Below are 13909 nucleotides of genomic sequence, written 5' to 3'. Positions count from 1 at the left end.
CAAGATTTACATCATGTAGCCCATGTAGTATTATATTTTACAAATGATGAATTACAGCAAACATGTGCAATATATCCATTATTACAGCTCCGTGGGCTGGCAGTAAGGCGATATGGGTCCGTTGTTATTGTGCATCCATGGGTAAAGATAAACGCATGTATTGCTGAACACGTAACATGAACGTGCCGGGTGGCGCGGTCCCGTGGGTTAGATGCACGTTCATAATGCAGAGGGAAATAACTCTCAGAATAACGTTATGAGCACATTTTTACAACTTGAGGAACGAATGTTTTTAATAAGGGCTATACTAGTGTTCATACTGGGTTGTTTATTTAGTTTAAAAAAAATGATCCAACGAGTTACAGACCACTCTTTCCCAATGTAAGTCAATGGGAAAAAGTGTTTCCGGGCCCAGCAACCTAAAGGAAGTGTAGTACCGCCGTTTGGCCACAACGAATATTCTCATCAGACTCCGGCGCACTTCCTGGGGGCTTGGTTGTCATGCGTAGAAATGGTCAGAGCCATATAATAGACGAGTTACAACAACGGAAGTCCAAAAACGGTTATCGTCACGTGGTTCATGTAGACGAGGATCGTTCCCCGGAAGTTCATGGCGGGCAATGTGAATGCATTGATAACAGGAGATAGAACTACTATTTTTGGTAATTATTAGTGAATAAAGGTTTTGATTTGCAATATTTATACAACAAATCGATATGTGTATGTATTTACATCAATATGTTTTAAAAAATAAAATAGAATTTGCTAATATTAAGTGATAATATTAGGATTAGTGTGAACAACTAGTTTACATGTTAGGCTAACAGTGCCTTGGTTAAAGAGCCTGTTCTGTTTATTTATAGCTTTGAATTCTTTAAAACCAATATTATCTTCTTAAACTTGTATGGTATTCAGGAGCATCACTTTCTAATGTTTATTGATCTATTTAGAGGGAGGGGATCTAAAGTAATGCTTTAAAATTCAGATTAGATTCATTTCTACCATTTTCTTAAATTCATGGTAGTTTCAGTAATCCCCTGGTAATTGAGGACACAAGTTATCTAAATGACTAATGTCATCTTTATGGCTTTCAGAAAGGACAGGAGACCGACAGGTAACTATCAAAGGACTAGCAGCAGCAGCATGATGATGATGATGTTAAATGTGTTGTTTTAGGAACATCCATTGCAAATACATGGAATTCAATAAACATTATCATGCAGTTTGTCGGTGCATTTTCCTGCGTGTTGTCTTGGTTTGCTGTGCTGCCTCCTAGTCGCCACCATACAATACAATACAATATAACTTTATTTATAAAGCACTTTAAACCTCCAGACCAAAGTGCTGTACAGGCAAATAGATAAAACACAGCTCAGCTCACACACCATAAAACAAGTACAAGTAAAAACAAAAAACAATTTAAATGCAAAAAAGCAACACTCTAAAAGATGTTGAAACGCCAAATGTTAAAACGCTAAGGAGAAGAGGTGGGTTTTAAGAAGCGATTTAAAAGCAGGCAGTGTGGAGGCCTGTCTGATCTCCAGGGGCAGAGCGTTCCACAGTTTGGGAGCCGCTAGAGAGAAGCACATTCAGGAGCAGTTGGTCCGCTGACCTGAGAGGGCGGCTCGGCGTGTAATGCTGTAGCAGCTCAGCAAGGTATGGTGGGGTCATGCCATTTAGGGATTTAAAAGTAAATAAAAGAATTTAAAAATGGTTCCTAAAATAAATTGGCAGCCAGTGGAGAGAAGCTAAAACAGGGGAAATGTGGTCAAATTTCCGTGTGCCAGTTAAGAGCCTTGCTGCAGCATTTTGTACCCGCTGCAGTCGTGCGAGCGAGGACCCACTGACCCCCATGTAGAGAGAGTTACAGTAGTCCCAGCCGGGGTGGTGACAAAGGCATGGATTACTGTCTCAAACTGCTGTCTGGAGAGAAAAGGTTTTACTTTACCATGGTTTGCTGTGCTGCCTGGGGATGCAACCCAGTCTCATAAAAAAACGTGTAATAACTACGTTGGTCCACAACGTAGGACGTAGTATTTCTACGAAAATGCCTCTGAAATTGTAAAATGCCTACGTTTTTTTTCACCATTCATTCCAATGGCTGGCGTCTATGTCACGTGATCTTCACATTTCTCCCTGCAGAAAAAAAAAAACATGGCCGACATTCGTTTTATTCTCGGTGGAAAATGCCTATTTTAAGGTTAGTTTGGCGATTAAAATGCCCTTTGATGTCATTTGATGCGAGAAATATGAGTTGTTATTTCAGATTATGTGTGCAGTGGATGTACATGATCTTTAGTTTGCTAGTTATTACGAAGATTACTAAGAAATTGTGTCTATACAACGTTTTCATTGTTACCAAGGTGGTTGCTAGGGACGCCGCTATCGATATTATTTCTGTTATGTTGGGTAAAATGGTGTTATCTTTATTGCTACCCCCTTCCCCGTCAATGTATAGTGTTGGTCCACAGTGCAAACTTATTAGTTTAACCAAATCCGCATCTAAAATTGTGGCATAGTGTGGTGCTGAAAGATGGGAGTCGGAGGCGGGGTATCAAAGGTACAAGCTACACTTTCATTTAGCATCTCAAAACACATGTAAACAGCTTCATGCCCGGGAAGCTGCCTGGAAGCGAAGACCGGTGGAGACAGGAAGTCCGGCTAACTAAAATGTCCGTGCAGAACAATACCCTAACCCATAGATCCATGGGTGAATAATGTCAATCACCACAATAGATACGTTATTTTCCCCTGTGCAATTCTCCATTTACTCAACAATAACACATAATTATCCTTGTGTTTATTTATTTGTTTGATTAATAAACACAAGTTGGAGTCCGTCAGGACCGAGGGTCGGAGCAGCTCATTTGCTTTACAGAATATTACACCCGGAAGTAAGTATTCTCTCCGCTTCGCTTGACAAACCCCGTGATAGTCCTCAAGCTCTGTGATTGGAGGGTGTGCAGAGCGTCGAACAGCACTTGAAATGGGATGGAACCACGGCAGACTATCCAAAACTGGATTTGAACGGGTCCACCGCGTCCCGCTGATCCTCATCCCAGCCGCTTCACACTCGGTTGCGAACCGATCCAGTGAGTGCTGAAGGTCGAGACCGATGAAGCCATTAGAACCACATCATCTGCAAAAAGCAGTGGTGCAATCCTTAGTCCACCGAACTGCAGACCCCCTCCCCCATGACTACGCCTCGAAATCCGATCCATCTATATTACAAACAGGATTGGTGACAAAGCCGCAGCCCTGGCGGAGGCCAAACCCTCACCGGAAATGGGTCCGACTTACTGCCGAGGACCCGGACACAGCTCTCGCTTTGGGAGTACAGAGATTGGATGGCCCTGAGTAGAGACCCCTCACCCCAAACTCCCGCAGCACCTCCCACAGTAACTCCCTGGGAACTCGGTCATACGCCTTCTCCAAATGCACAAAACACATGTAGACCGGATAAGCGTACTCCCAGGCCCCCTCCAGGATCCTTGCGAGAGTAAAAAGCTGATCCGTCGTTCCACGACCAAGACGGAATCCGCATTGTTCCTCCTCAATCTGAGGTTCGACAGTCGGCCTGACCCTCCTTTCGAGTACCTTAGAGTAACATTTCCCGGGGAGGCTGAGTAGTGTGATGCCTCTGTAATTGGCACACACCCTCTGATCCCCCTTTTTAAAAAGGGGAACCACCACCCCGGTCTGCCACTCCTTCGGTACTGTTTCCGACTTCCACGTAATAGATGTGATATGAATTTCTATAAAGTTGTCTCACATTCTTGGTCATATTTTATATACAGTATGTAATGAGTATAACATGTCCAGTAAGTATAAAGTGTTTCCTAATACTGTGTATTCAACCACTATGGAATGTGGGCAGACAAAACTGAGTTGTTCTGTGTGTGAAGTAACCTCAAGTCACTCCGCAGGCACATTTTAGAGCCACACTACGTCAGTCGTCAGTCTACACTCGTCGATCAGAGCGAGCGGAGTGCATTTTCGCGAGCGGAGTGCATTTTCGCGAGCAGAGCACATTTTCGCGAGCGGAGCACATTTTCTCATCCGCCTCACGGAGCGTGGAAAGTGAGGGGCAGGGCTGCCTCTCTTCCGTTGGCGTGGATAGGAGGTTTACCTGTGCACCTGTGCTGTTGTGGGGAGGTTTTTCCCGGGAAGTCGCGGAGAGACGGAGCGGCTGCACGCTGTTGCTTGGGCCCCCTTTTCCCACCTGCCCAGTTGTGCTGTGGTGGGGACCTGCTTCCACTTGTCGTGTGCTGCTGTCCTGGCGAGATTTTGCCCCGGGGGGGCGAAACGGAGAGACCGGAGCGGCTTCGCGTTCGGGCTGCGGCCTGCTTTACACCTGCTGTAGTTGAGGCCTGTATCCACCTGCTCCACCTGTCGTGCTCTACGGTGCCGAGGACGTTTTACCACGAGGATATCGCGGAGAGACCGGAGCGCCTCTACGCCTCGAGCTGGTCCTGCTTCGCCTATCCTGCTGTACTGAGGAGGTTCTGCACCGGGGATATCGCGAGGAGAACGGAGCGCCTCCACATTTCGGGCCTGCTTGCACGCCTATCCGGATGCTGTGCTGGTCTGGGAAAATGGCCCATATCGGGATTCTGCTGTGCCTGTTAACTGTTTTGGACTATGAGAAGATCTCTAGTCATTCTGAGAAGACTACTGGATTCAGGTCTGTTCTGCCACCCGCAGTGGGCATCCCCTGCAAAGGTTCGGATGTATTGCTCAAACAATTACCGGTTGCCTTGTCACAGTCAATCTGCTCGACAAAATATGTTTGTCTTTTTTATTTTCCTGCGTTGATGGTTCTTCAGGACTGCTTCTTAAGCTCTAATCACACTCTCGCAGATTTTTCCGGTGTTTCTAAATTAGATGACAATGTATGTGTGTCATTTAAGAGGAAAAGATGCCTGTTTTTTTTGTTGTTATTACTGTCAGGAAATGTACAACCTAACCCTGGTCCGCCCAGTAGTAATAGTCAGATCACTATTCCTGCTGATTTTAAAGCTAGGTCTGGGTTGGGTTTCATCCACTTGAATGTGCGCAGTCTGTTAGGTAAACTAGATTTTGTCCGTATCTGGGCAAAATCGACTGACGCTGACGTCATTGTCTTATCTGAAACATGGCTAAATAAGTCTATTTTGGCCTCTGACATTGCCTTAAATGGTTTTAATGTGTATCGTACCGACCGGCTTAATAAAGGTGGTGGCGTTGCAATTTATGTTAAGAATAAGTTCAGTGTAACCACATTAGTTTCCAAATCGATCAGTAAGCAATTTGAATTTTTAGCCTTAAATATAGAAGTGGCAAAGGGTCAACAGGTCATGGTAGTGAGTTGTTACAGACCCCCCTCAGCTGTCAAAGACTCCTTGTCTTCACTAGCAAATCTTTTATCACAACTAGACTACAAGGAAATAGTCCTACTTGGAGATTTAACTGCAGTCTCAGAGGATTTTAAAAACCTTTGTATCTCATTGAATGTTACTCAGATTGTGGACAGTCCTACTCGCCCAAATATTAAGTCCCCTAATAAATCCTCCCTAATTGATCTCATTTTAACTAATGTTCCCCATAAATATTCATCTGTGGGAGTATTTGCAAATGATCTGAGTGACCACTGTGTTGTAGCCACAATTAGGGACACTAAGGTCCAAAAGATTAAACCTCACATTATCATCAATAGAGACATAAAACATTTTGTGGAGCAGGGTTTTGTTCATGATCTGTTTGATTGGGGTAAAATCGATCTGTGTGCTGATGTGGAAACCGCATGGTCTTATTTTTATCTTGGTTTTATGGAGATCATTGATAGACATGCACCCCTGCGTAAATTTAGAGTAAAGGGACGAGACAATCTTTGGTTTTCTGCTGAGCTGTCTAGTCTCCTTCATGAGAGAAACAAGGCCTGGGCAAAGGCTAGGAAATCAGGCTCAGAGATAGAGTGGCTGCATTTTAGGCAGCTAAGGAATAGCTTCACTTCAAATGTCAAAAGCGCAAAGTCGAAGTACTATTTGTCAGTTACCACAGAAAACCTAAATAATCCTAGGAAATTTTGGAAAGCAATAAAATCGATATCAACCGGTGAGATCCGTAATGAGCTACCTCCGTGCCTTACCACAGCACACTATATCGGACAGGGCCACTATGCTAAATTGCTTTAATGAGCATTTTGTGTCCTGCGGTTCTATGTTTGATTCTGTGACTAACTCTGCTTCTGTGAACACTACAGTCTGTGACTCTGAACAACGTGGTCTGGAAAACCCTTTCAGTTTTACTCCTTTTACTGTCAATGTTGTTCATGAAGCCTTATCTAAGCTAGATCATAGGAAACCGGCTGGCCCGGACAACTTAGAACCTTTCTTTTTAAAGATAGCTGCAGATTTTATTGCTCCACCTCTTACTTCTCTTTTTAACCTCTCCCTCAGCACAAATACAATTCCAAAAGTATGGAAGTCTGCTTATGTCTTGCCTTTACTGAAAGGAGGGGAGGCAAGTGGTGAATGACATTACTAGTATTTTAGATAATAAGCAGAGTTGTGCAGCTCTGTTTATTGACCTTTCCAAAGCGTTTGACACCGTTGATCATCGCATTTTAAAGCAGAGGCTAGCCAGTATAGGCATATCCAGCCTTGCAGTGGGTGGTTTGTGAACTACCTCTCTAAAGGTCCCAATGTGTTCATTTTGATGGACTGTCTTCTGAGTGGTTAAACATTTCTAATGGTGTACCACAAGGTTCTGTTTTAGGACCACTTTTATTCTCCATATATATTAACAGCGTAGGTGATAATGTGGATGAAGCTACTTTACATTTTTATGCGGATGATACTGTGATGTATTGTGCAGGTCCCACCATTAAGGAGGCTGTTGTTAAATTACAGGCTGTTTTTAACACTATTCAGACTCAGTTCTCTGAATTAAAGCTTCTTTTAAATGTGGATAAAACCAAGGTAATGCTCTTTTCAAAAGCAAAAAAGACACCATAGCCTGTTTTAGATATTGTAACTACGCAAGGAACAAAACTTGAAGTTGTTGCCTGTTACAAATACCTTGGTATCTGGCTTGATGATTGTCTCTCTTTTAAACTTCATGTCAATAACCTGCTAAAAAAACTGAGGGTTAGGCTAGGGTTCTTTTTCAGAAACAAGTCCTGTTTCTCGCTTGAGGCCAGGAAAAGGCTAGTCACTGTGACCTTTTTACCTGTGCTGGACTATGGGGATCTGGTCTATATGAATGCACCTGCCAATTGCCTGGTCAAGTTAGATGCTGCGTATCACAGTGCACTGAGATTTGTGACAAACTGTAAAGCATTAACCCATCACTATACCCTGTATGCAAGGGCTGGTTTGCTTTCACTAACTGTACGGAGGCTCAGTCACTGGTACATTTTTATATACAAAGCCATGCTAGGGAAACTTCCATCTTATATCTGCTCCCTGATCTCACGGAGAATTGTAAGTGGCTACTGCCTGAGATCGAATGCTGTGGTTTTATTAAATGTGCCAACTGCTAGGACTGTCTTAGGGAAGACAGCTTTTAGATGCGCAGCTCCTCTGTCTTGGAATAGTCTGCAAATTAAATGGAAACTTAACAATCTGGTGCCACTAAATGTGTTTAAAGCTCGGTTGGATGCTACTCAATCGGAAGCTATTGGTACCTGTTTATGTGGATAATTTTGTAAATGATGCTGTATGATGTCCTTTTGTTGTTCTATTTATGTTTTTATGTTTCATGTGGAACTACTTGAGCAGGTCTCCCTTGGAAAAGAGATCAATGATCTCAATGGGATTTTATCTGTATAAATAAAGGTTTGAAATGAAATGAAATGAAATTTTGATGCAGACCAGTTTGTCAAGACAAACAAGGGCATCGCCCTGTGGTCAAAAAGAGAAGGTCCCCTGCACCACGATTCACCCCGGGACCTGTATCTACAAAGCCCATAGCTCATGATCACAGCTATAGTGTGAAAGGTGACACAGGTATAATAAGTATGAACTCTTAGTAACAAAAGTAATATTTGTTATTTTTAAGTGGTATAATATTTAAAATGTTCGAACATTTACAGTGCCATGTCTTCTACTTACATTAGTCTCAAAGATTGAGGGAAGAAAGGATGAGGAGACTGAGAGAAAGGAAAGTGAGGGTGAAGAAAGAGAGGCCATGGCTAGTGAGGAGAGACAGGGAGGGCAGACACCACCCACTCAGCCAGCAGCCAGTCAGCATACGAGGGAACCAGCAGCCAGTCAGCATACAAGGGAACCAGCAGCCAGTCAGCATACAAGGGAACCAGCAGCCAGTCAGCATACAAGGGAACCATCAGCCAGTCAGCATATGAGGGAACCAGCAGCCAGTCAGCATATGAGGGAACCAGCAGCCAGTCAGCATACGAGGGAACCAGCAGCCAGTCAGCATACGAGGGAACCAGCAGCCAGTCAAACAGATATATTACAACAATTAAAGAGAAAATTAAAGAGCCAAGAAGGAATCATCCAAAAAGCAAAGGCTGCACTAAGAAAAATCAGGAAGGAAAACGCAGCTCTCAAGAAAACAATGAAAATTAGGGACAAGAAATATAAGAAAACGTTTTCAAAAGACCAACTGAAGGCATTAGGCAGACTCACCACAAAGGGGATGAAATGGAGCAATGAGACAATTAAGAAGGCTTTAAAAATGTGCTTTGCGTGCGGACCAACGGGTTACAAAACTCTGCAGGAATTGAAGATTCCCCTTCCAGGAATAAGGACACTGCAAAGAAGGATGCAATGTGTTACGTTTGAGCCTGGTGTATTGACAGAGGTCTTTGATTTCTGCAGCATCTGATATTTAAGAAGTGTGTTACATTTGAAAATGTCAGAAAGTCTTGTTGCAATTTCCAGATATTAAAGGAGGTCCTTTGAGTTCCTCTGTTAATTATCAAATAGTAGCAGTTAAGTGAATACTGTTCAAACAATACCTGTGTTTGTGTTTTATATTGATTTATCTGTTTCATCCTTTCATAAATGTGAGGACTAAAATGGCGGTAGACAAAGGCCTGTTAAGGGTTTTATTGCTGTGGGGGAGCTGGAGCAAGACCCCACTGTGGTCTCTGGAATGTGGGGGGGATGTGTGTATGTGTGGAGGCTGCAGAAATAGGAGACAGTGAGGGTCAGAGGTGTTTGTTTGAGATGACTGGAAAAGACGACCAGTTGTCCTTAAACTCCACCCCTTCCTGTATCATTGGTATGAAAGCCTATCCAGCTTGCTGTTCTGTCTCTCTCTTCTCGCGCCGCTCGGACTGGAACGTCGTGGCGGCCCGTGGGGAGGGGCCAGGGGTGGGCCCACTACTGACATTATGCATATGAAATGATATGGTTTTGTATGGTAATGTATTGATTGTATTGCATTGTATATTACCATTAAAGTGGATTATTGTTTAACGGTTAATTGTATGCTCTGGACTCCTTCCTGTAAGATATCAGCTTGTTTAGGGACGCGCGGAGATTTGGAAAAGCGGACTAGTTGTCCAACCATATCTCCTTCAAATGGTGACCCGACGTTTCTGAATAAACAGAGCTGTGGAAGGATTCAGGCGGCCGGATTGTGTCGGGAACAAACACTTTTAGACACCTCAGACAATCGCAGCCCTGCAGCTACAAATAACATATAAGGTAACAAAACTGTAGGATTGTCTGTAGGCGTTTCAGAGTGTTTTTGAAGTTTAAATGGAATATACAATGCATATTTTTACTATGTTAGGAAAGTTATATAAAACACGTGAACGTTGATCGCAAGGTAGACAGAGAGTCCTGCGTGACGAGATATGAGGCGGTTTAGCGTGGATTTCAGGTAGTTTATTCCTGATTGGCGTGGAAACGGTGCAGTTCGTGGGTTGGCTGGTGAAATTCCTGCACGACGAAGCCTGGAAATTCGATATTTCAGATCGAATCGCCGTTTAAAACTGAGGTTCAATAGCAGACGGAGGCCATAAGCTAAAGTGCCAGCGGTCTGCTATTTGTTCAAGTCAGGGGAGAAAACGTCACCGTAATTGTGACGGGACCGGTGTTTCCCTTGTCTGTAAACATTAATTTGAAAAGCAAACGTGTGATAAAAGGCTCGCTGAAACCTGGGCGTTTAAGCTCCATAGAATGGTCACATTCCTTATGAGTGTTGAAGCACTGTTCATGGTTTGGTCTGCCTGTTGAAATAAACATCACATTATAAAGCTGGACAAACTGTACGGGGAATAAATCTGTGTGATTTTTACCTAAAATACTTGTGTGAGCACAGATAATGCACTCAGAGGAGTGAAGCTCATTTGTGCTCTGCTGCTGCCATCTAGTGGCTGAAAGGGGGGGAAGCACGTTAACGACGACAATAGACAAGTGAACACATATTAATTAAGTCAGATAAATAAAAGCGAAGTCAAAAGGGAACATAGATTGATTTTAAATGGAATCAAACGGGGAGCTAAAGAAAAGGCTTGTATATTTCAATAAATGAGCTGTCTGTAGGTTGTCATTGTTGATTAGTAAAGACCTTGTTTTATGTTGGTAAATGTAATGGTACAAAAGACAGGGGTGCTTATGCCCGCTTCGGTTTTCAATGTCCGCCATCACGTTAAAACAGAGGATTGGTGGCATTTTCAGTTCATTGCTTGCTTCCACACGCCTTCCCCCTCCTTGTCTCTTTCACGACTATAGTTAATGCATTAGAACGATTGTTAACTTGCCGTGTTTCTAGAAATCGGACTCACTGTTCCGGAACGGCCTTTCAAAATAAAAGCCAAAGGCCGCTGTTCGCCAGAGATGCCTTCACAATAAAACAGTAATTTGCTAAAAAGGGGGCGACATGACAGAGTACAACCATATTCTTCAATCTTTTCATCATGTTAACAAAATATTCTTTGACATTTTTTATTCACGTGTGAATAAAGTAGTGGGATAGTTTTAGGAACCACTCTATAAGACAAATCTTTATCTGTATGGATAATGTTAAAGGGAGAGCTGGTGCCAAGCCAGATATAGTAATCCAATCTAAATAATTGATTTCACCATTGTAGCATAGTTATTACCATAGGAAATATGAAATGACTTCTGTTTTTAAATCCTTGATATAGGAGGGTGTAATTGTTGCATGTTCGGACATCCAGGGTTCCACACACTGCTAAAGAGTTTAACATTGATTTTTAGGTGGACCAGAATTGAAGATGTGTGGTTGTTATACCATTGTTATCGTGAACAAAAGATAAATATAAATAAGTGAAGATAAGAAGATGTATTGACCATAAATTAGTCAATTGGTAAATAAAAATAGCGGAAAAGAGGAGAACTATTAAAGTGAAGTGGAAAATCAGTCTAAAACACACTGATAGGAAAAGGGGGGGGCATGAAGGAAGTATGCACTGGACTTTTTATTCGTGTGTGAATTTGGTAGTGTTTTAATTTGTTACAGTATTGATCAGTTCAAAGGGAGAGTTTTAGTAACAGCTCTATGAGATCAGATAAATATTTATTTATATAGGTCATGTTGAAGGGAAAGCTGGTTCTAAACAAAATATAGTATTTCAATTTGAGGTACTGGTTTCATGTTCAGACACCCAGAGTTCCACGCACTGTTAAAGAGGGTAACATTGTTCTTTAAGTGCACCAGAATTGAAGATAAATTGATAGAATGAGTTATGGATTACATAGCAGATCTTTACAGATACTAGTAATGTTTTGACACAAGATAGTGATGTACACATGTTTCTGAAATAGATCTATTGGTCATTTTAATACTAATTAGGTGTAAATGAATTACAGTAATAGTAATAGTACAATGAGGAAGTGACATTTTTTGGCTAGACACTTTTCAGGGAATGTGGGAAACAGCAAGGAGAGGTTGGAGATATCTTGAACATTATAGTTGTAATTGTGAATTAATGAATGATGGCGCTCCATATATACAGATTTTTATAGACGAAGGATGCAGGCCTGTGCTGGAAGACGGAGTCTCTGCAGAGCACGACACATGGCCAAAAAGGACTGAGACCACCTGACCTTTGACCCTGACAGACAGGGTAACTTGGGAAGGCACTCTCAATGACTGACTCTGAGGTGAACCTGACCAAACTTGACCAAACCTGACCAGACCTGACTTTACAACCTGACAGTGTGAGTGTGAGTGTGTGTATGTCTGCACCTGATCAGTGCAACTGCATGATTTAAAACGATGACTAATCAAGCATGTTTTGGACTAACACATTATTTTTGTGTGATAATAATGTGTGAAATGAGAGGTTTCCTAACATTGCACAAAAGGGGAAACCGTATCTAATCTGCTTGATGATGTTTCACTCCCACAGGAGGTGGCTGTTTGCAGAATGTGAAGCTCAAACTAACACAGGAAGATTCTGTTTCTTTTAGGACTGAAAGATGGAGTGTAACACTTACTGGAGTGTTTACTGGGGAAATGATGGATGTACATTTGGGAAAAATGTTTGGTATTGTCTTATAATCCATTATGACCTGAAGGTTTTCTTCCCATACAGGTTTTTGTTTACACATGAGATAATGTGTAAAAAAGGGGGAGTGTAAACTTTACAATGTACATTTTTCATTTAGGGACTGAAAGGAACCGGCTGGCCCAACTCCATTGTTCAATCTGACCATTGATTGACAGTTTTAGAATTGACCTGCTCCATATTTGGGGATAACACACTGTTTGATGAATGTTGACATGTCTCTAATATTGATTGAATTATAGCAGGTAACACAGATAAAGAATCAGTGGCCAAGGGGCTGCTGGGAGAGATGTAAGTCCAGAATGGAATACTGAAGAAGCTGACCTGTGAGTAATGTTTCAACAGACAACATCATGTAACTAGTCTGGTAAAGAAGTAAAAGCCATAGACTTTATTGTTTAGGTCATTATGGGGATATACATTTCATCTACATTTGTAATAGAAAGACATTTGATGACAGTTTGTTGGAATTCTGTATTCATTTTTTCAGTAGGATAATATCTAAGCACTGACGGGTAGAAGCAGTATCACCAGGAAGCCATTCACTTTGTTAGTATTGTGATTTTGGTTGTTTTTGAATCCATAACATTAGTGTGTTTCTTTACCAGAAACATTAGCAGTTCAAATCATATTTTTAGATTTTTAATGGGATCTCAGGGATTTCATTTAAAAGTAAATACAGATGCTTGTCAGAAATTCAGAGCTATTGAAATATGTTATTTAGTTTACCTAAAGATGTTGGGGTTCTTATTTAGTGGGCACAGTCCAAGTATTAAGATTCTGAAGCTGCACAATTAATTTAGAAAACCTGTGCACAGACGTCTGTTGTTGTAAGACACCCCACCAAGAGGCTCCAAGTGGCCACGCACTGGTGGGTCAAACAGCCGAGGGCCCCAGAGCCCGGAGCGTAGGCTTGAGGGATTTGTATCAGATTTCTCCACACAGGTTGTGGATGCCAAAAGGGGGACCCGAGACGCAGGAGGCTGACTGTCAACCCCAGGCTCTCCGGCCCCGACCGAGTGACCCAGACGACATCCCATGCCGTCCGCCTACAAGGAAAGGGGGACAACTGGTACCACGGGAGCCAGTGTGCGGCAGGGGAAAACACCTGCGAGGACCCTAGACGACATCAGGACGGATCTGGCTCTCGTCATGGAGGTCGACTCGGATGCTGTCATCAGCGGACTGGAGGAGAAGGACCTCGAGGACATCCATCCAGCAGTCGTCCCAGGAGGCATCATCATCGGACCGGGGAAGGACCTCGAGGACATCCAGGCAGCAGACGACTTGGAAGCGGCTGGCAGTGGGCTGGGGCACTTGTCGAGGCAGCAGAGGAGTCTACTTCTCTCTGATCAGTTCCACCCGTGAAGGGAAAGCCGCATCTCCCCCTCCCTATCAGCTGTCGTGTGGGCTATTCCT

Source organism: Pseudochaenichthys georgianus, chromosome 5 (assembly GCF_902827115.2).
Source record: "Pseudochaenichthys georgianus chromosome 5, fPseGeo1.2, whole genome shotgun sequence".
In the NCBI taxonomy this organism is placed as follows: Eukaryota; Metazoa; Chordata; class Actinopteri; order Perciformes; family Channichthyidae; genus Pseudochaenichthys; species Pseudochaenichthys georgianus.
The sequence above is the reverse complement of the archived record's forward strand: the minus strand, read 5'-3'. Positions refer to the sequence as shown.